This window comes from Giraffa tippelskirchi, chromosome 12 (assembly GCF_054371585.1).
Source record: "Giraffa tippelskirchi isolate mGirTip1 chromosome 12, T2T-mGirTip1v1.2.pri, whole genome shotgun sequence".
Classification (NCBI taxonomy): Eukaryota; Metazoa; Chordata; class Mammalia; order Artiodactyla; family Giraffidae; genus Giraffa; species Giraffa tippelskirchi.
In genome coordinates this window covers 74,820,881-74,840,102 of record NC_137286.1, presented here as the reverse complement: position 1 = coordinate 74,840,102, position 19,222 = coordinate 74,820,881, and the positions used below count along the sequence as shown (strand labels likewise).

At 40.9% G+C, this 19,222-nt stretch overlaps 1 pseudogene; it reads right to left on the bottom strand.

Annotated features, from left to right (window-relative positions):
• Nucleotides 1-6,989: 6,989 nt before the first annotated feature.
• Nucleotides 6,990-8,170, bottom strand: LOC145530410 (large ribosomal subunit protein uL3 pseudogene; annotated as a pseudogene).
• Nucleotides 8,171-19,222: the final 11,052 nt, after the last annotated feature.

Sequence of the window (19,222 nt, the reverse complement as noted above, 5' to 3'; positions counted from 1 at the left end):
AGCCTCTTTTAAACCAGATTTTTCAGTGATATTCCTTCTGTCACTGTCAGTACACTTGATTTAAACTTTGCTCCTGAGAAATAGGTTTTTGAATGAAAGTATCAGTTATATACCTGTGTTTACTAAAATTGAGAAGGCAATGGCACCCCACTCCAGTACTCTTGCCTGGAAAATCCCATGGACGGAGGAGCCTGGTAGGCTACAGTCCATGGGGTTGCTAAGAGTCGGACACGACTGAGCGACTTCACTTTCACTTTTCCCTTTCATGCACTGGAGAAGGAAATGGCAACCCACTCCGGTGTTCTTGCCTGGAGAATCCCAGGGATGGGGGAGCCTGGTAGACTACAGTCCATGGGGTCGCTAAGAGTCGGACACGACTGAGCGACTTCACTTTCACTTTTCCCTTTCATGCACTGGAGAAGGAAATGGCAACCCACTCCGGTGTTCTTGCCTGGAGAATCCCAGGGATGGGGGAGCCTGGTAGACTACAGTCCATGGGGTCTCTAAGAGTCGGACACGACTGAGCGACTTCACTTTCACCTTCACTAAAATTGAGGTGGTTCCCATAGCAGTTCTCTGTGTGTATTTGTGTCACATAAACATATAGGTTTTATATATGTATACATACATACATTCATGTTAAGTGCTCAGCTATCATAAATTACCTAGTACTCCAGTTAGGATGAGATATACTATGACATGGATATAAATGAGGAAACTAGAAGCGGGAATATGGACCAGGTATATTACCATATGAAATAAAAGTGGTTAGAATAATTCTATATAACCTAATTAGAGAAATGAGTACAAATTCACACTTTTTTTACCTAAAACCTTTGAGGCTACAAGCATTTTAGAATTCAGAGATTTTTGAATTTCAGAAAGATAATCAAATGCATATAACTTATGTAATGTGCTGATGTATAATATAACGTTCTCAACAGGTCTGTGCCCTGTAATCAAGCACATTGTTATTTCTGCAGAGAAATGAATGAATATTCATGCTAACTAGGATAAATAGTCTTTAAACAGTTGTATATCAGTTCACACTTTGTTGCCAAGTGAGTTTGCCACAAACTCAGGAAGAACTTCTCAGTTCAGTTAAATGGGGTGCTTCCATTTCCAACTTGTTTTCAGGTTTTCATTTGCTCATTTTCCTGCTCTCGCAACGTGCTGAGAGGGGTTCACAGTTGTAGAAAGATAATGTGAAGGCGCCACGTTGACTCTTATCGGAAGCATCATCACTAACAGCCATAAGAGTTGTCTACAGGAAGGAGGTGCTTGCTTCACAGTATCAATGTGTATGTGCTCCCTAGATGAATAACACATATCCATGTCACTGGATGGAAAGAGCTGATAAACAGTTTCCTATGTTAAAGCTTTTAGAAGCCTTTCACTTATATGAAAACCTAACTCTTGACCTCTGCTCTATGGGCTCTTGCTAATGGTAATGCTTGTTAGCTATTTCAAGTTCTGATGACCTTGTTACAGTTAGTGGCAATGTTGATACACTTAGTCAGGACTGTAGATACTTTCATAATTTGATGATTATGTGAGTAAGATGTGCAAAGGGTATATTTTTCTTAGACTTGGTAGAACATTTCCATTAGCAATAGGTCAGACATAAAGACTGACTTGAGGTTGGAAAAAAGTTTTCCAGCAATGTTATTGTTGCTCAGTTGCTAAGTCGTGTCCAACTCTGGGACCCCATGGACTGCAGCACACAAGGCTTCTCTGTTCTCTACTATCTCCTAGATCTTGCTGAAATATATGTTCATTGAGTTGGTGATGCTATCTAATCATCCTATCCTCTGCTACCCCCTTCTTTTGCCCTCAATCTTTCCCAGCATCAAGGTCTTTTCCAATGAGTCATCTCTTCATATCAGGTGGCCAAAGTATTGGAGCTTCCACTTCAGCATCAGTTCCTCCAATGAATATTCAGGGTTGATTTCCTTTAAGATTGACTGATTTGATCTTCTTTCAGTCCAAGGGACTCTCATGAGTCTTCTCCAGCACCAGCAGTGACTCACACTTTTGTCTACTTCAAAAGAAAGCATATTTCTATGTGCTGATGTCAGTGCTTAGGATCTAATAATGGATAGGATATCCATGAAGGATATAATAAGGACAAAGTTTACAGAAACAGTCATCTAACCCTCCTCCCCAAATCTTCCAACTATTTTGTCAAACTAGATCCAACTGTGATTGAAGAGAATAGGCTTCTGTTATTTTTCTCTCTCCAAAGAAGGAGCCTCACAATGGCAGGTTAATGTAGAAAAGTCAATCTGGGCAATTCATGGTGGACTCAGTTAGTCCAGTGTTTCCTTACTTACCCATGGTTTAACATAGTTACAGAACTTCAAGGCCTTTCTGTCTCTTTTCTCCTTCCCTTCACTCAGGGTGATTTTTCAGCTAAAGGGCAAGGGTTTGCAATCATCTGGGCAGCAGAGAGGACAGGGTTTGGTCCTTGATGATGCTCCTCGATCCTGTGCTGCCTTTTATTTGTTCAGTGACCTCTATTCCTGTTACCTCTGCTAAGATGGCTGGAGCAAAGGTTTGGTAGAATCTCTCAGCAATCTTGAAAGAGCTATCATCCTACTAGGAATGAGGAAACAGACCCAGAGAGGTTAGGTACATTTTGCAAGGATCATGTAGGCATACATTATCTATTAAATTCCACATAAAAATATGAGGGATACTTCTTAAAGTCCCCTTCATGGATCACAGCCTTGTTGTGGCAATGGGACTTGCATAACTCAGTGAAGCTATGAGCCATGTCGTGCAGGGCCACACAACACAGAGTGGGTCATAGTGAACAGTTCTGACAAAACACGGTCCACCAGAGGAGGGAATGGCTGACCACTCTAGTATTCTTGCTGAGAGAACCCCATGAAAAAAAGATATGACACTGGAAGATGAGCCCCCTAAGTTGGAAGGTATCCAATGTGCTACTGGGGAAGAGCAGAGGGCAATTATGAATAGCTCCAGAAAGAATGAAGTGGCTGGGCCAAAGCAGAAACAATGTTCAGTTGTGGATATGTCTGGTGGTGAAAGCAAAGTCTGATGCTGTAAAGAACAATATTGCATAGGAATCTGGAATGTTGGGTTCAAGAATCAAGGTGAATTGGATGTGGTCAAGCAGGAGAAGGCAAGAGTGAACATCAACATCTTAGGAATCAGTGAACTAAAATGGATGGGAATGGGTGAATTTAACTCAGATGACCATTGTATATACTACTCTGGGTAAGAATCCCTAGAAGAAATGGAGTCAGTTTGTTTCCAAGCCAGTCGACATCACAGTAATCCAAGTCTATGCTCCAACCACTAAAGACAAAGAAGCTGAAATCGAATGATTCTATGAAGATCTGAAAGCCCTTTTATAACTAACATAAAAAAATGTCCTTTTCATCATTGGAACACAAAAGTAGGGAGTCAAAAGATCCCTGGAACAACAGGAAGTTTGGCCTTGGAGTACAAAATGAAGCAGGGCAAAGGCTGACAGAGTTTTACCAGAAGAGCATACTGGTCATAGCAAGCATGCTTTTCCAACAACACATAAGAATACTCTATACATGGCCATCACCAAATAGTCAATACCGAAATCAGATTGATTATAGTCTTTGCAGCCAAAGATGGAGAAGCTTTATACAGGCAGCAAAAGCTGGAGCTGATTGTGGCTGAGCTCATGAGCTCCTTATTGAAATTTCAGGCTCAAATGAGGAAAATAGGGAAAAATTCAGTTATGACCTAAATCAAATCACTTATGATTATGCAGTAGAGGTGATGAATAGATTCAAGGGATTAGATCTGGTACACAGAGTGTCTGAAGAACTATGGATGGAAGTTTATAACATTGTTCAGGAGGTAGTGAACAAAATCATACCAAAGAAAAATAAAGGCAAAAAGGCAAAGAGGTTGTTTGAGAAAGCTTTACAAACAGCTGAGAAAAGAAGAGAAGTGAAACAAAAGGGAGAAAAGGAAAGATATACCCAACTGAATGCAGAGTTCCAGAGAATAGCAAGTAGAGATAAGAAGATCTTCTTTGATAATAATGCACAGAATAGAGCAAAACAATGGAATGGGAAACACTAGAGATCTCAAGAAAATTGGAGACATCAAGGGAACATTTCATGCAAGGGTGGGCTCAATAAAGGACAGAAATGGTAAGGACCTAACAGAAGCGGAAGAGATTAAGAAGAAGTGGCAAGGATACACAGAAGGACTATATATAAACGGTCTTAAAAACTCAGATAACCATGATGGTGTGGTCTTTCACCTACAACCAGACATCCTGGAAATATGAAGTCAAGTAGGCCTAAGGAAGCATTACAATGAACAAAACTAGTGGAGGTGTCAGAATTCTCTCTGGGTTATTTAAAATCTTAAAAGATAATGCTGTTCAAGTGCTGCACTCAACATGTCAGCAAATTTGGAAAACTCAGCAGTGGCCACAGGGCTGGAAAAGTTCAATTTCCATTCCAATCCCAAAAAAAGGCAACAACAAAGAATGGTCAAACTACTGTAAAATCGCATTACACATGCTAGCAATGTCATGCTTAAAATCCTTCAAGCAAGTCTTCAGTAGTACATGAACTGAGAACTTTCAGATGTACAAGGTGGGTTTAGAAAAGGCAGAGGAACCAGAGATCAAATTGCCAACATGTGTTGGATCATGGACAAAGCAAGGGAGTTCCAGAAAAACAGCTACTTCAGCTTCACTGACTATACTAAAGCCTTTCACTGTGTGGATCACAACAAACTGTGGAAAATTCTTCAAGAGAAGAGAGGAATACCAAGCCACCTTACTTGCCTCCTGAGAAACCTGTATATGGGTCAAGAAGCAACAGTTAGAACTGGACGTGGAACAACAGACTGGTTCCAAATTGGGAAAGGAGTACATATGTAACTTATATGCAGAATACAAGCTGGAATCAAGATTGCCAGGAGAAATATCAACAACCTCAGATATGCAGATAATAACACTCTAACAGCAGAAAGTGAAAAGGAACTGAAGAGCCTCTTAATGAGGGTGAAAGAAGAAAGTGAAAAAGCTGGCTTGAAATTCAGTGTTCAAAAAACTAAGATCGTGGCATCCAGTCCCATCACTTCATGGCAGATAGATGGAGAAAAAGTGGAAACAGTGACAGATTTTATTTTCTTGGGCTCCAAAATCACTGTGGACAGTGACTGCAGCCTTGAAATTGAGAGACACTTGCTCCATGGAAGAAAAGCTACGACAAACCAAGACAACATATTAAAAAGAAGAGACATCACTTTTGCCAACATTGGTTCATATACTCAAAGCTGTGGTTTTTTCCATTAGCCATGTACAGATGTGAGAATTGGACTATAATGAAAGCTGAGCTTGGAAGAACGGATGCTTTTGAATTGTGGTTCTGGAGAAGACTCTTAAGAGTCCCTTGGCCTGCCAGGAGATCAAACCAGTTAATCCTAAAAGAAATAAACCCTGAATACTCAGGGGAAGGACTGGTACTGAAGTTCTAATACTTTGGCCACCTGATGCGAAGAGCTAATCTAATGGAAAAGACTGTGTTGCTGAGAAAGATTAAAGGCAAAAGGAGAAGGGAGTTGCAGAGGATGAGATGGTTAGATAGCATCACTGACTCACTGATATGAATCTGAGAAAACTCTGCAAGATAGTGAAAGACAGGGGAGCCTGGCATGATGCAACCTATATGGTGGCAAAGAGTACGACATGACTTAAGAGACTAAACAACAACTTCTTAAAGGAATAAAATGTACAGAATAGGATCAATTTATGATTAGGAGAAATAGACCAAAGAAGAATGAAAAACACAGGAATGATTAAAACACCTTCCACATAGTCAACATGTATATTATTTCTATAGGTTTGGTGTGAGAAAACATAGTATAACCGTGTGTGTACTCATCTAAAGTGACAAGAGACTAGGACATAAAAATCTCCGAAACATAAACCGCAGTTTTGTTTCCAGTGACAGTGCAAAGAGCCAGGGAAAATCTATACTAGGTAGTTTAAATTACTTTATTGAGGCTGACTTTGAGTGAGTTGGTTTTTATTCTGTGCTAGCAAAAATGCCTCTGTGGAATATTAAATTGTGAGAAGTTTAGGAAAGTAAATAAAATTTTATTTAAAAAATTATGGAATTAAAAAAAACCCTCTATGTGTTTTATTTCCTTTTATTTCATTTAAACTCACACATCCACAGTCCACTCACCTTCACAAACATAACCCACACAAAATATATAGGGAATAAGTCTTTTCCAAATCTAATCACAAATAATACATTTTCTAATGAGGGTTGTCCAGGCATTGTTACAGGCTTGTAGGGAATGACATTTTAGTTTAAAATCCTCTAAGCAGACCATATGCCAACTGGTCTTATTAACCAAATGTTTGTCCCTATAGAAGACTCAAGTCCTCTTCATTAGCTTTTCATTAAAATGGTGAACTGAATGAATTTTTCAAGATACATGCTGGTTAAATGGCTTGCTTTTCATTTTGATGTTTCCCTTGGGTAAAAAAGTTGGGGGAAGTTGAACTAGATGTTGTGTTGAGCTGAGCATGTAGGCATGGCACTCAGCAAATCGGACTCAGTAAATGGAACCATCAACAAGGACTCAGAGGGAGGTTATTACCTTATGGATTGGCTATGTCTAATATATGTGTGTGTGTGTGTGTGTGTGTGTGTATGCCTGGATTGACAGTGAAAACAAATAAATATTCAAGAAAATAAGTTTTTAAAAAGATGTTTAACCTTGCTAGTTATCAAAGAAATACAAGCTAAAATAGCACTATATTAATACTATACCACTTACATGTGTAAAGGAAATTATATCCCGATGATTTCTATCAAACATTTAAAGAAGAATTGACATCAATCCTCCACAAACTCTCTAAAAAATAGAAGAGGCAACACTTTCTTCTTTTGTTGTCACTGGAAATTAACTTTATTGAGATTCTGCCAGTTGTACAATCTATTCTGATACTAGGCCCCTTCTTCTCCCTTTGCAATTCAGTCTTTCTTAAGTGGTCCCATGAGCCCTTTCTTCTCTTCCACAATCTGGAAGCAGTCATGGCCAAATTTGGAGGTGGTGTCAATAAACTTGAAGTTAATCTTCTCCACGGTCTGCTGTTTGGTCTGCATCAACAAAGACGTGCGCAGGGTGAGTTCCTACCAAACAGTCTTTGAGCATGACAAAGTTATTACCACAGTGGATAAAGCCACCCAAGGGGCTGATGCTTTTGTCAGACACACTGCAATCAGTAGAGGCATTGTTCTTGATCATTTTGCCACTCTCGATGAGGTAGCAATGGCTAATCTTGTAGATCTTCTTGTTGATCTCTCTAAAGTGATGGCAGCCTTTCTGCCTAGCCCTAGCCACAGAAAGGCCACCCAGGCAAGAGGCTACACCCAAATACAGGCGACCTAGTGAAACTCTTGGCTGGTTTTACAGGGTAGCTTCTTGGTGTGCAAATGGTTGGTGATCCCTTTGTAGTGTCTGCCCTTGGTCACCCCAATGACAACAATCATCTCATCCTACCCAAATACTTGGTTCACAGGGACCTGCTGCTCTAGTTTCTTATGGGCCCAGTCCAGTTTCTTTGGCCACAGTGCCTCTGTTCACCTGGATCCCCATTAGGTGGGCCTTCTTCTGGCAGAGGAAGCAGGCACATCTGGGTGTGGGTGATGACATGGATGACCTGGCAGTACTTCTTCATGATGTTGAAGTTCCTCTCCAGCTGCTTCTTGCTGTCTACATCCTGTCACTTCTCACAGTATTTGGTGAAGGCGTTTGTCTTATATTTAATCCAGTTCTAATAGAAACACCTTTTGCACTCATTGCTGATATGCTTGGCAAAGATGGACTTAAAGGTCTGGAGGCCTCATAGTGTTTCCACGCAGCCCACAGTGTCCACAGTCATAAAGGGCAAAGTCTCCACTATGGTCAGAGCCTCCACAACTTCTTTCTTATGAACTTTTGACCCTGGCCTATCAACCTTCCTCACAACGTGGGTCATGCCAGCCTTGCAGCCAAGGAAGGCTGAGAGGTACATGGGCTTGCAAGAGTCATCCTTAAGGAAGCCTTTCACTTTCTCCTGAGGCTGGTGGCTGCACTTCTGAGGCAGGAAGCCCAGGAACCAATGCCTGGGAGTGGAGAACTTCCTGTGAGATGTCCTGCCATCAGATGCTGCCTGTTGAGGTCCAAGAATCCTTTCCGACTCATTCTATGAAGCCAGTATGATCCTGATACCAAAACCAGACAAAGACATCACAAGAAAACTACAGACTGATATCCCTTATAAATATAGATGGCAAAAATTTTCAACAAAATACTAGCAAACTAAATCCTACAACATATAAAAATATAATATACCATGACCAAGCAGGATTTATCCCCTCAAAGCATGGGTAATTCAATACACAAAAATCATTCAATGTAATATACCACATTAACGCAGTGAAGAGAAAAAAACAACATGATCAACTCAACAGACACAGAAAAAGCATTTGGCAAAATCTAATACCCTTTCATGAAAGAAAAGCTCAGTAAACTGAAAGTAGACAGTAACTCCCTCTACCTAATACAGGCCATGTCTAAAAATCCACAGCTAACATCATACTTAAAGATGGAAAACCAGGTCCTCCAAGATTAAGAATAATACAAGAATATCTGCTCTCACCACATCCATTCGCTATCATACTAGAGGTACTAGTTAGAGCAATTAGGCAAGAAAATGAAACAAAAGATATCCAGATTGGAAAGACTCTATTGCATTCTATTGATCTGTGTACCTCTTTTAATGCCTATATGATATGACTATATCTTTTAAATTATGTGTGTGTATAGACAAGGATGGACAAAGAACATGGACACAGGAAACCAAGTGATTAGTTAGCATGCTATAATCATTGGGCTCACACTCCTTCATTTCTTTTATTAATTATGAAGATTATGAATTGACCACAATATTCTTTGGTATTGTGATGCTGTTATATTTAAAATACTTTTAAAGTACTTGTAGGAAGATTTATGAGTGTTCTTTTGGATTTGCCTGGCATATCCAGAAAGATGTGTGTGTACTCTGGATGTCTAGAAGATAATTCTGACCAGGAGAAAACACCAGGTAATCATAGCAACACTGGGAGATGCAGACCAGTGCAGGGAGGTGGGAGCCCACATCCTTTGCAGAACAGCCTGGCTAAGATTGTCTTCTGGAAGAGCAACCAGGCTGGTGGGGTGAAGCATGGGCCTCCCCACTGATCAAGGCTAGAACAACAGACTCTGCACCATGAAAAAGAAATTTATAATTACAGTAATGGTGACCTTGAGGAATGAAAGGCAAAGTGGCTCAGTTGTGTCTGACTCTTTGTGACCCTATGGACTATACAGTCCATGGAATTCTCCAGGCCAGAATATTGGGGTGGGTTGCCGTTCACTTCTCCAGGGGATCTTCCCAACCCAGGGATTGAACCCAGGTCTCCCTATTGCAGGCAGACTCTTTACTAGCTGAGCCAAAAGGGAAACCTGACCTTGAGGAACGCTTCTTATATAAATCACAATTCAAGCACATCACTGGATCGTTAAACAAAAGTTAAAAAAAAAAGGTACAACATAATTTTAAAATTAAAACATAATACATGCATATTTCCATATAGTAAAGTATACAATTCATGTTTACATTAGGTGAGTACTTACATAAGTTAATTTTGCCGCTACCCACATCAAGACACTACTTTTCTAGTGTCACCAGCAGTCTCTTGATGCCCACTGATGGTTGATACCCCAGCCAAAGGCAAGCACTATCTGACCTGTATAACCATAGACTTAGGTTTGCTGATTGTGAACTTGACAAACATGGGATTATACAGCACGTTCTCTTTGGGTCCCGTTTCTCTTGCTAAACATCACACTGGGAGATTCCTCCGTGATGTGCATGTGGATTCTGTCTCAGTGCTGTGTAGCACAGGATTTACAATTTCTATATCTGCCTCCTGCAGAACATAGAAAGGCTAGCAAATTTCCTTTTATTTAAATTTCACTCTGATGTTAAACAAATGCAGGATTATATAAACTATCTTAAGAGGAGAAAATTTAAAATAATAATAATAATAAAATAATTTCCCTAAGAGCATTTGGTCCTGATAGGAGGACAGACAGAGTCAGCTGGAGAACTGTTGCTTCTAAACAAATAAAATGGGCAGATGCTTGGGAAAAATCTGTACCATTGTACGGCAATCCTGTGGAGAGGGTAGGTGAAGTAGAAGGACTGACCAAGTGGCCAAAGTGGCAAACAAGGGAAATTCACAAGCCTGGGAGGGTTTGCAGGGAGCACACAGTGGTCACATGACCCTTTGGACGTGTGAATTTGAAGTACATGCCCTATTGTAAAGCCATCTTGCCTGTTTCAGGCAGAAGATCAGGTTAGGTTCATGTAAGAGTGATGAGGAAAAGCTTTCATTTCGGTCATAGTTGTCAGCAAGCGACTTTTTTCAAACACCAGATTTCTAGACAACAGCAAACAAGCTTTGGTTGTAAAAGGAGAGTCAGTTCCTAAGAGCTGTAAACCACGTTCCAGAACTTGCTCTGGGAGGACATCAGAGGTTATATTAACTAGCAATAAGAGCAATAATATTAGTGTAAGTGTTCTTATTTAATGGGGAGGTTGGGGCACGTGTTTCTCTGTTTAAAGCGGGTGACCTTCTCCGTGGCTCTTCTCCTTCTTCTCCTTCTCAGAGATCGGTGTACGGAATCTTTATTTCCTAGAAAGGAAAACTAATTATTAACTTGGGAATATCTACAGAAGTTGGCAGGTAAGCTTGTTGGCTGCTCACCAATCCAGCTTTCTATTGACAGAGAACATTTTTTTGTTTGTCATAACTAAACATATTAAAATGTATAGAACATATTTTGAGCAGTTAAATAGTTTCAGTTTCTCTATAATTAAGGTAAAACAAAATTCTATTCTAGCGTAAGTTGGCACTCACTAAGGTCTGTGTGACCTTGGGGAAATTAGTTCTTGGAGTCTGGGTTTCCTCAACTGTAAAACTATGCGTTTAAATTGAGAACCCTAAAGTGAATTTTTAAATGCTAATATAATAAATTTATAATTCAAGTCATGTAGAAAATCTAAAAAAAAAATTCCCCTTAGATGTTAGGCTTAGCCTTATATCAGCGTTGACTCCAAGAACCAAACATTTGATTTTGAATGACTTTGAATTAGATTCTACTTGAATCTGGGTGCCACATTTGGAGCTCACAATGTACCCCATTGAAGCAGCAGGGAAACACCAGGAGGCAAAAGAACAATTACTTCTTGAAAAAGAGTGATGAGACCCTGACAATAGAGTGGTCTTTTCAGTTTAGATAGAGAAAGTGCCAAATGCCAGATAACATTAGATTAATTTGAGATCCAGAGAACATTTAGGTCAGGCTAACAAATTTATCTTTATTTGTGCTCTTAGCAACCTGTGTACCAAGTGTTTATTACTCTTGGACAGGTGCCTTCTGTTAATCTGGGAAGAGTTCATTGAGACATGAGTGTCCATTACATTGGTGTGACATTAAGTGATAGGGAGTTGTGTGTCAAACCCATGTTGTAAAAGACTATGTTTTATGAGGAGGAAATGTTTATGATTAAGAATTTCTTAGATAAAATGTAGGTTTAGGCTCGTGTTTAAATTATCCTGAATTATAAGATGATCGCCAGGGAAAACATGTGGTCATCCTCCATGGAATTGTGCTTATTTCAGGCAAAATCATTCCTGATACCCTTTCCTCCTTTCACTGCCCAATATTCAGCTGTCAAGTGCTGATGCAAGGCATGGAGATGCCATTTTTCTTTTCTTCTACAGAAAGCACAAAGATCCTCCCATGCAATCTTCCAGGCTATTGTCATACGATATGATTTATGTATTTCTTGTATGCTTCTTTCTTTTTAAAACTGGAAGTATATTCTTCTGTTTTATTGGACTATTTATTCTCTTGACATCCTTGGATGTGAGTTAATGGAACTATGATAAAAGGATAGAGAAGTAGAACAAACAAGCCTGATGGTATAGATTCAGGACTGCCTGACAGATTAGAGATGGCAAGGATAGGAACAAAAGATAAAAATCACCCGACTCGTGTGTACTAGGATGGTCCAAATAAACCTGTGCTTGAAGGTTTTTCTGTACTGTGACTCTGAAAAATAATCATGAAGAGACCGAATTATGACTGTAGGGATTAAGGAAAGATGTTTGCTTTCCTTTACAATATTTAATTTTGATACATTAAATGTAAATGCTTAATCTAATAACCTAGCACAATGCTTTGCACTAAATGAACTTTTAGTAGATATTTGTTAAATAAAGCCAGGGAAAAGGGTTGATACGTGTGAGGTCAAGGAGATGGAGTAGGCAGACACCTATTAGTTTGTCTGCCACCATCTGACAGGTCCTGCGGGTGGTGATTGGTGTAGGGATGGAAACCCAAACTAAAACAATCCTAGGGCCTTCTCTCCACGGTGATTGGCCCAGAGAAGTGCCTTAAACAAAATCCGAGCCAACTGGAAGGCCTGCCCAGTACTTTCTGAATTGTAAACGTGGAAACTCATGATAAAGCCGGGAAAGTGGAAGTGTGAAGATGGCTGGTTGTTATTCTCCCATCAGTGCAGTTCAGTTCAGTCACTCAGTCGTGTCCGACTCTTTGCGACCCCATGGACCGCAGCACTCTTCCATACCTGGGAGGAAGTAAGCCTGATGTGGAGAAGTTAACCCACAGACAGAGACAAGAAAGGGAGCAAAGTCCTGGCCACATTTGTCCCTGGCTCCAGATGTTCCCACAGCCCAGTTTTATCCTTGTCTCTTGTGAGATTTGGTCGCTGGAGCCAACCCTATCTCCTTCACAGAAGCTCAAAAAGTCCTCACTAATACAAGGGACACTTAAAGTAGAAGTAGAACTGGGCTGATTTGGAAGCAACTAGACTCTTCCCAGGTGGCGCTAGTGGTAAAGTACCTACCTGCCAATGCAGACGAGGTAAGAGACATGAGTTCAATCCCTGGGTTGGGAAGATTCCCTGCAGGAGTGCATGGCAGCCTGCTCCAGTATTCTTGCCTGGAGAATCTCATGGACAGAGGAGCCTGGAGGGCTACAGTCCACAGGGTTGCAAAGAGTTGGACAGGGCTGAGCACGCATGCACAGACTCTAAGCACTGTGAGGATCGTGTCTTTCATCTTTCATTCACAGTGCTTGGTGCGGGTGGTAATCGATAACTGTGGAGTCAATCCAAATATATTTATTAAGTATCCAGGAAACATGCTAAGTCCTGGGAGTAAAACAGTGAGCAAGACAAATGCAGCCCTTGCCTTTGAGAAGCTTTCAGTCAAGAAAGAGCACAGATGTAACTGTCAATGGTAATAAAAAGTGATGCTTTTTTGATGGAGGAGTTTTTAATTAGGATTATTGGCTGACAAATAGATAGCCTAGCTAATCTAGGCTATCTAAGCAAAGAAAGGAATTATTAACTAACGGGCTGTTTCAGAGAACCCAAGGGAGAGAATGCAGCCTGCCCTTGGAGAGGACAGGGACGGGGACTGGAGAGACACCGTCCACCCGGAAGTGCTCTTTCTGACCCTCCTCTCTACTTCTCTTCATCTGCTTCCCAAGATGGCTCACCCGTCAGGGCTACTCTGAAGCACTGCTCACAGTTAAAAATCTGGCCACAGCTCCCAAGAATAAAACTGTCTCAGGAAAATAAATTGCCCAGGATTCCTCTGAGGAGGAATACCTAGTATGAAGTAATTCCTGGATAAGTTGGTAGGCTGAGTGGGTGAGCCCTGAGGACATGCTCAAGTTGCACAATCTACACTTAAAACAAGAAGAGTGAGTGTGACCCAGGAGGGACAGAGAAAGGACAGGGAGGAGGGAAGAACCTGCAGGACTCCTCTACCCTTCTCCTCACTAACAACAGATGACAGAAGTTGAAAGATACTTGATGACCAGATATTTGTAATGATAATGGTGATAGAGAGCTGAGTTCTGTCTGGATTGGAACAAATGAGACAGTCCATGGCAAGAAGGAAGACAGCCTTTTTATATAAGTTAGAAACCCAGCTACCTGGGTAGGCCCATTCTCTCAGTGCTGCCAGAGAAGAAACGCTGATCGGCTGGTCTTGGGACTGGTCTGTCTGATAGGTGAGTGGGATCATGTACAAATCGACAAGGGAGTAGATGGATAGTTAAGGGGATTCTTGTGAACTGGTCAGATGTTCTGAAAAGTCTTCAATACAGGGAATAAATGGGTGTTCAGGAAACGTATAAGAGAAGTGTCTCATGCTAAATATTCTTCAAATAAAAGAATGAGTTAAACTAGATTTTGTTGTATGATTTGTCAAAAGCTGTGATATATACAGAAGGAAGACAAAGCTATGAGATAGTTGAAGTCAAGAGCAAGAAAATGCCATGAGGTAGAAAGAATAAGTAGAATCTGTGGTTGTGAGTGAAGTAGAAGCTGAGACAGAGGCTCTAGAGACTTTTCTGACGTGGGGAGGGCCAACGGTGACCTTGCTGCTGCTGCTGCTGCTGCTGCTGCTGCTACTGCTGCTGCTGCTAAGTCGCTTCAGTCGTGTCCGACTCTGTGCGACCCCATAGATGGCAGCCCACCAGGCTCCGCCGTCCCTGGGATTCTCCAGGCAAGAATACTGGAGTGGGTTGCCGTTTCCTTCTCCAGTGCATGAAAGGGAAAAGTGAAAGTGAAGTCGCTCAGTCGTCCGACTCTTAGCGACCCCATGGACTGTAGCCTACCAGGCTCCTCCGTCCATGGGATTTTCCAGGCAAGAGTACTGGAGTGGGGTGCCATTGCCTTCTCCGAACGGTGACCTTGGGAGCCGCTAAACGTTGTTCTTAGTATCCTTGAGGTCCGACTCGGAACTGAGGGCTATTATTCCTAAGACCTGATGGTTTAATGCTGGACTTTTCCTGGTTTTTCTTACTTCCTTATTTTCTCCAATATTCTTACAAGTAACTACCGTGGTTGAGCTGTGCTGAACATATTTATGTTCCTGAGAATCTGAAAGAGCTTAATAACCAAACAAGCAAGGAAGGAGAGAAAGGAGGAGGGACGAAGGGGGCAGAGAGTGAGAGAGGAGGGAAGGAATGGAGGGAAGGAAGGAGAAAGGAAGGGAAAGAGAAGTGAGAAGGATCCAGGCTAGCATGTGAATTTTTATAACTGACTTAAATTAAGTTCTACCTTTAGACCATGGAATTTTTGCACCTTGTTTTACATCCCTGGATATGTTTCAGTGTCTCCTAGTTTACAGTCTATGAGAACTTGAATAGAATTTGTATCCTATTGTTGTGTGAAAATTGTATAAATCTTAATTATGTTGAATTGGTTCACAGTAATTTTCAGGTCTACTATATCCTTCAACTTCTCTGTATATTCATTCTATTGATGTTTGAGAGTTTGATATTGAAACTCTAACTAAAAATCTACTCAAAGTTTATCTACGTAAAAAATAATTGTAATATATAGTGGAACTGTCTGTAACCTTGTTTTGTATTTTCCAGGTTTCCTGTGAATGTGTTATCGTGTGCTATGTGTGGTCAGTCGCTTCAGTCGTGTCTGACTCTGCAACCCTATGGACTGTAGCCCGCCAGGCTCCTCTGACTGTGGGATTCTCTAGGTAAGAATATTGGAGTGGGATGCCTTACCCTCCTCCAGGGATCAAACCCACATCTCCTGCATCTTCTGCATTGTAGGTGGAGTCTTTAATGCTGAGCTGCTGGGGAAGCTCAAAATATATCATATTTTCATAATTAAAAAAAAAATTTTTTTAAGAGTTAAGTTCTCCTCTTCAACTGGGTTCCTTTCTCAGAGTTTCTGTTTGCCTCTCCATTCCCACTTCTTTATTCCCTATAATCCTCTCTCAGGCTCCGTGGAAAAAACCTATGCTACCAGTCTTTCTCATTTCCCTTTCTATTTAGTTATAGATAGTGATGTGCAGATGCTAACCTGGTTACTTAACATTTGACTTATGCAAATTTGACCTTATACAAATTATTACATAAGACTCATAATAAAATTTTAGAGATGTAGACAATTTTGCATTATGTATGGAAACAAAAAGTATTCTAGTGCGTAGATGAATGCTAAGAAGCAAGGCCTAAAATAGCCCTTACGAGGAAAAGAACAATTGCTCCTGACCTTTGCAGTCTCTCCATCCCTGCCTCGACGGGTCACACGGCTCCACCATCTCCTTCGGCTCCACTGTGGTAGGATCTGCAGTGAAGTGCTCAGGCCTGGGGTCCCACTGCTGGGGGAGTCACCTCCTTTTTCTATCATTTGCTGGCTGAGTGACCTTAGGTAAATCATACAATATCTCTAAACCTCAACTACCTAACCTACACAGTAGAGATAATAAGGCTTCATTCCTTGGAGTTGCTATAAGAAATAGATCGGATAGTGTTAGCATAATGCGCAGCCTGCAGTGAATATCCTCGCCAAGAAACTGAGAGCCTGATACTACTCACCCTAATGATAAGATTCTTTCTTTCCTGACTGACTAGTTAAGCCCTTTTCAACTTCTGAGTCATGAAAAAACAAGGGGTCAACAGCACACATTGGAGGGCGTCGGTAGCAGAAATGTGGTCCTCCAGGGCTTCAGACCAAAAACTGTTCTTTTTTTCAGATGTGAATTGGATGGATCTGAATTCGTATGAGGTGAATTGAGTGTTCTTAACTGCTTTTCCAGGTGTTTGGCAGGGCTCTCAATTTCCTCTTTCCAGATTCCTTTCTTTCATTCCAGGCTCTCTTGCATAAATAGATGTGAGGAGGAAAGCATTTAAATTGAGTTTAGAGGAAGAGAAGGAGGATTCAAGGTTTGTAACCTAAATAGTCTCCCTATTAAAAACAACTTCCTGGAGAAACTCAGGTCACATGCCTTTAAACTACAGTACAGTGGAATAAAACACTCCTCAGCTCTCATTGAATGGGGAATTTATCAGGCTGCCTTTTTAGAAATCTCCTTTTGTGGAACCAGTGAGAGTCTCGGGAACCATGTTCATATCCATAATAATGAAGCCAGATAAGGGTGCACGACTCAGATTCTGCCCATCAAAAAATGAACTATCCAAGCACCATGTGAAAAGCTTTGATAAGGCTCTGGGAAGACAGTTTATGCAGTCCATTTGTCATTGAATATGGTCTCATCCTTAGCACAACATTTTTAAACAGCTTGATTTTGTAAAAAAATCAATAGTCCTTGAGTAAGAATGATATCAGGACAACAATCTTCAATTTAATATTGAGGGCTTTCTTCACATCTCTTTTAGCTTTAAACCAACTGGTTTGTATCAAAGTATAAATTCCAACAATGATGTTCCAATGCTTCCAGATTAATCCTTTCTTACTTTTGTCATGTAACACAGGTACAGACTCTTTTCTCTCTTACCAGTGGTTTCTGAACTTGACTTTTGAGCTGGGGAAACTCTTTTATCAAATAAAATCTTACTCAGAAGTCAACAACAGAGAGGAACAGCTCAGGAAGTGTCTCCTATTAAGAAGATCTTTGGAAAACCACTGCACTATACCAGAAATGCCTTGTCTGACTGGCAGACTTCATAGCCAGAATAGAGAAGCAATCAACATGTAATTTGCTCAAAGGATGACAATTTATTAAGTAGCACACAAATAGAAAATAATAATATATAATAGCTACATTCATGAAAAACTTGCTTTACAGTATTCTGCTTTGCCACTAGGCATAGAAATGGCTCCAAGTTCAAGACTGCATTTTCAGTTCTGCATTCTCGGCTTTCTCCAAGGTGTGATGGGCTGGAGTTCTGGAGCAACCCATAATAAGCAGTCAGCTTTCTTGCCTCTCTCCAGAATGAGCATCCCCCCAATAATTAGAATTTGCACACATCCTAGGTCCAGGCCTTTCAATTCTGGTGACTGATCACTGGAAATGTGGGTCCAGACCATGGCCCACTCAGAGATGCTACAAACACTTTCTCCCAAACTGCTCTGACTTTGACATAAGACTGGGGAGAATGGAATGTTTCCTCCAACCCTAGCATGATAAATTTTATTTTTTAAAAAGGATCCTCAGTTCAGTTTAGTTCAGTCGCTCAGTCATGTCCGACACTTTGCAACCGCATGAACCGCAGCACGCCAGGCCTCCCTGTCCATCACCAACTCCCGGAGTCCACCCAAATCCATGTCCATCGAGTCGGTGATGCCATCCAGCCATCTCATCCTCTGTCATCCCCTTCTCCTCCTGCCCTCAATCTTTGCCAGCATCAGGCTTTTTTCAAATGAGTCAGCTCTTCGCATGAGGTGGCCAAAGTATCGGAGTTTCAGCTGCAACATCAGTTCTTCCAATGAACACCCAGAATTGATCTCCTTTAGGATGAACTGGTTGGATCTCCTTGCAGTCCAAGGGACTCTCAAGAGTCTTCTCCAACAACACAATTCAAAGCATCAATTCTTTGGTGCTCAATTTTCTTTATAGTCCAACTCTCACATCCACTCATGACCACTGGAAAAACCATAACCTTGACTAGATGGACGTTTGTTGACAAAGTAATGTCTCTGCTTTTCAATATGCTGTCTAGGTTGGTCATAACTTTCCTTCCAAGGAGTAAGCATCTTTTAATTTCATGGCTACAATCACCATCTGCAGTGATTTTGGAGCCCCCCCAAAAAATAAAGTCTGACACTGTTTCCATTATTTCCCCATCTATTTCCCATGAAGTGATGGGACCAGATGCCATGTTCTTAGTTTTCTGAACGTTGAGCTTTAAGCCAACTTTTTCACTCTCCTCTTTCACTTTCATCAAGAGGCTCTTTAGTTCTTCTTCCCTTTCTGCCATAACGGTGGTGTCATCTGCATATCTGAGGTTATTGATATTTCTCCTGGCAACCTTGATTCCAGTTAAATAAGCAGGGTGACAATATACAGCCTTGAGGTACTCCTTTTCCTATTTGGAAACAGTCTGTTGTTCCATGTCCAGTAAGAGGCATTATTTTATAATAACAATTCCTCGTATTAATTTTGGGAAGACTAACCATCCTTACAATGAGCCCCCATTTTCTAACTCCAGTGTGAAATCCTTGTTTTTTATAAACATAGGAAGGAAAAGCATTTCAAGTTTCTAAACAAAGTCACTCAGCAGAGCTGTGGAATAGGGCAAATACAGTAGCGTGGTCTTACTTGTATAGCACAAAACTAGG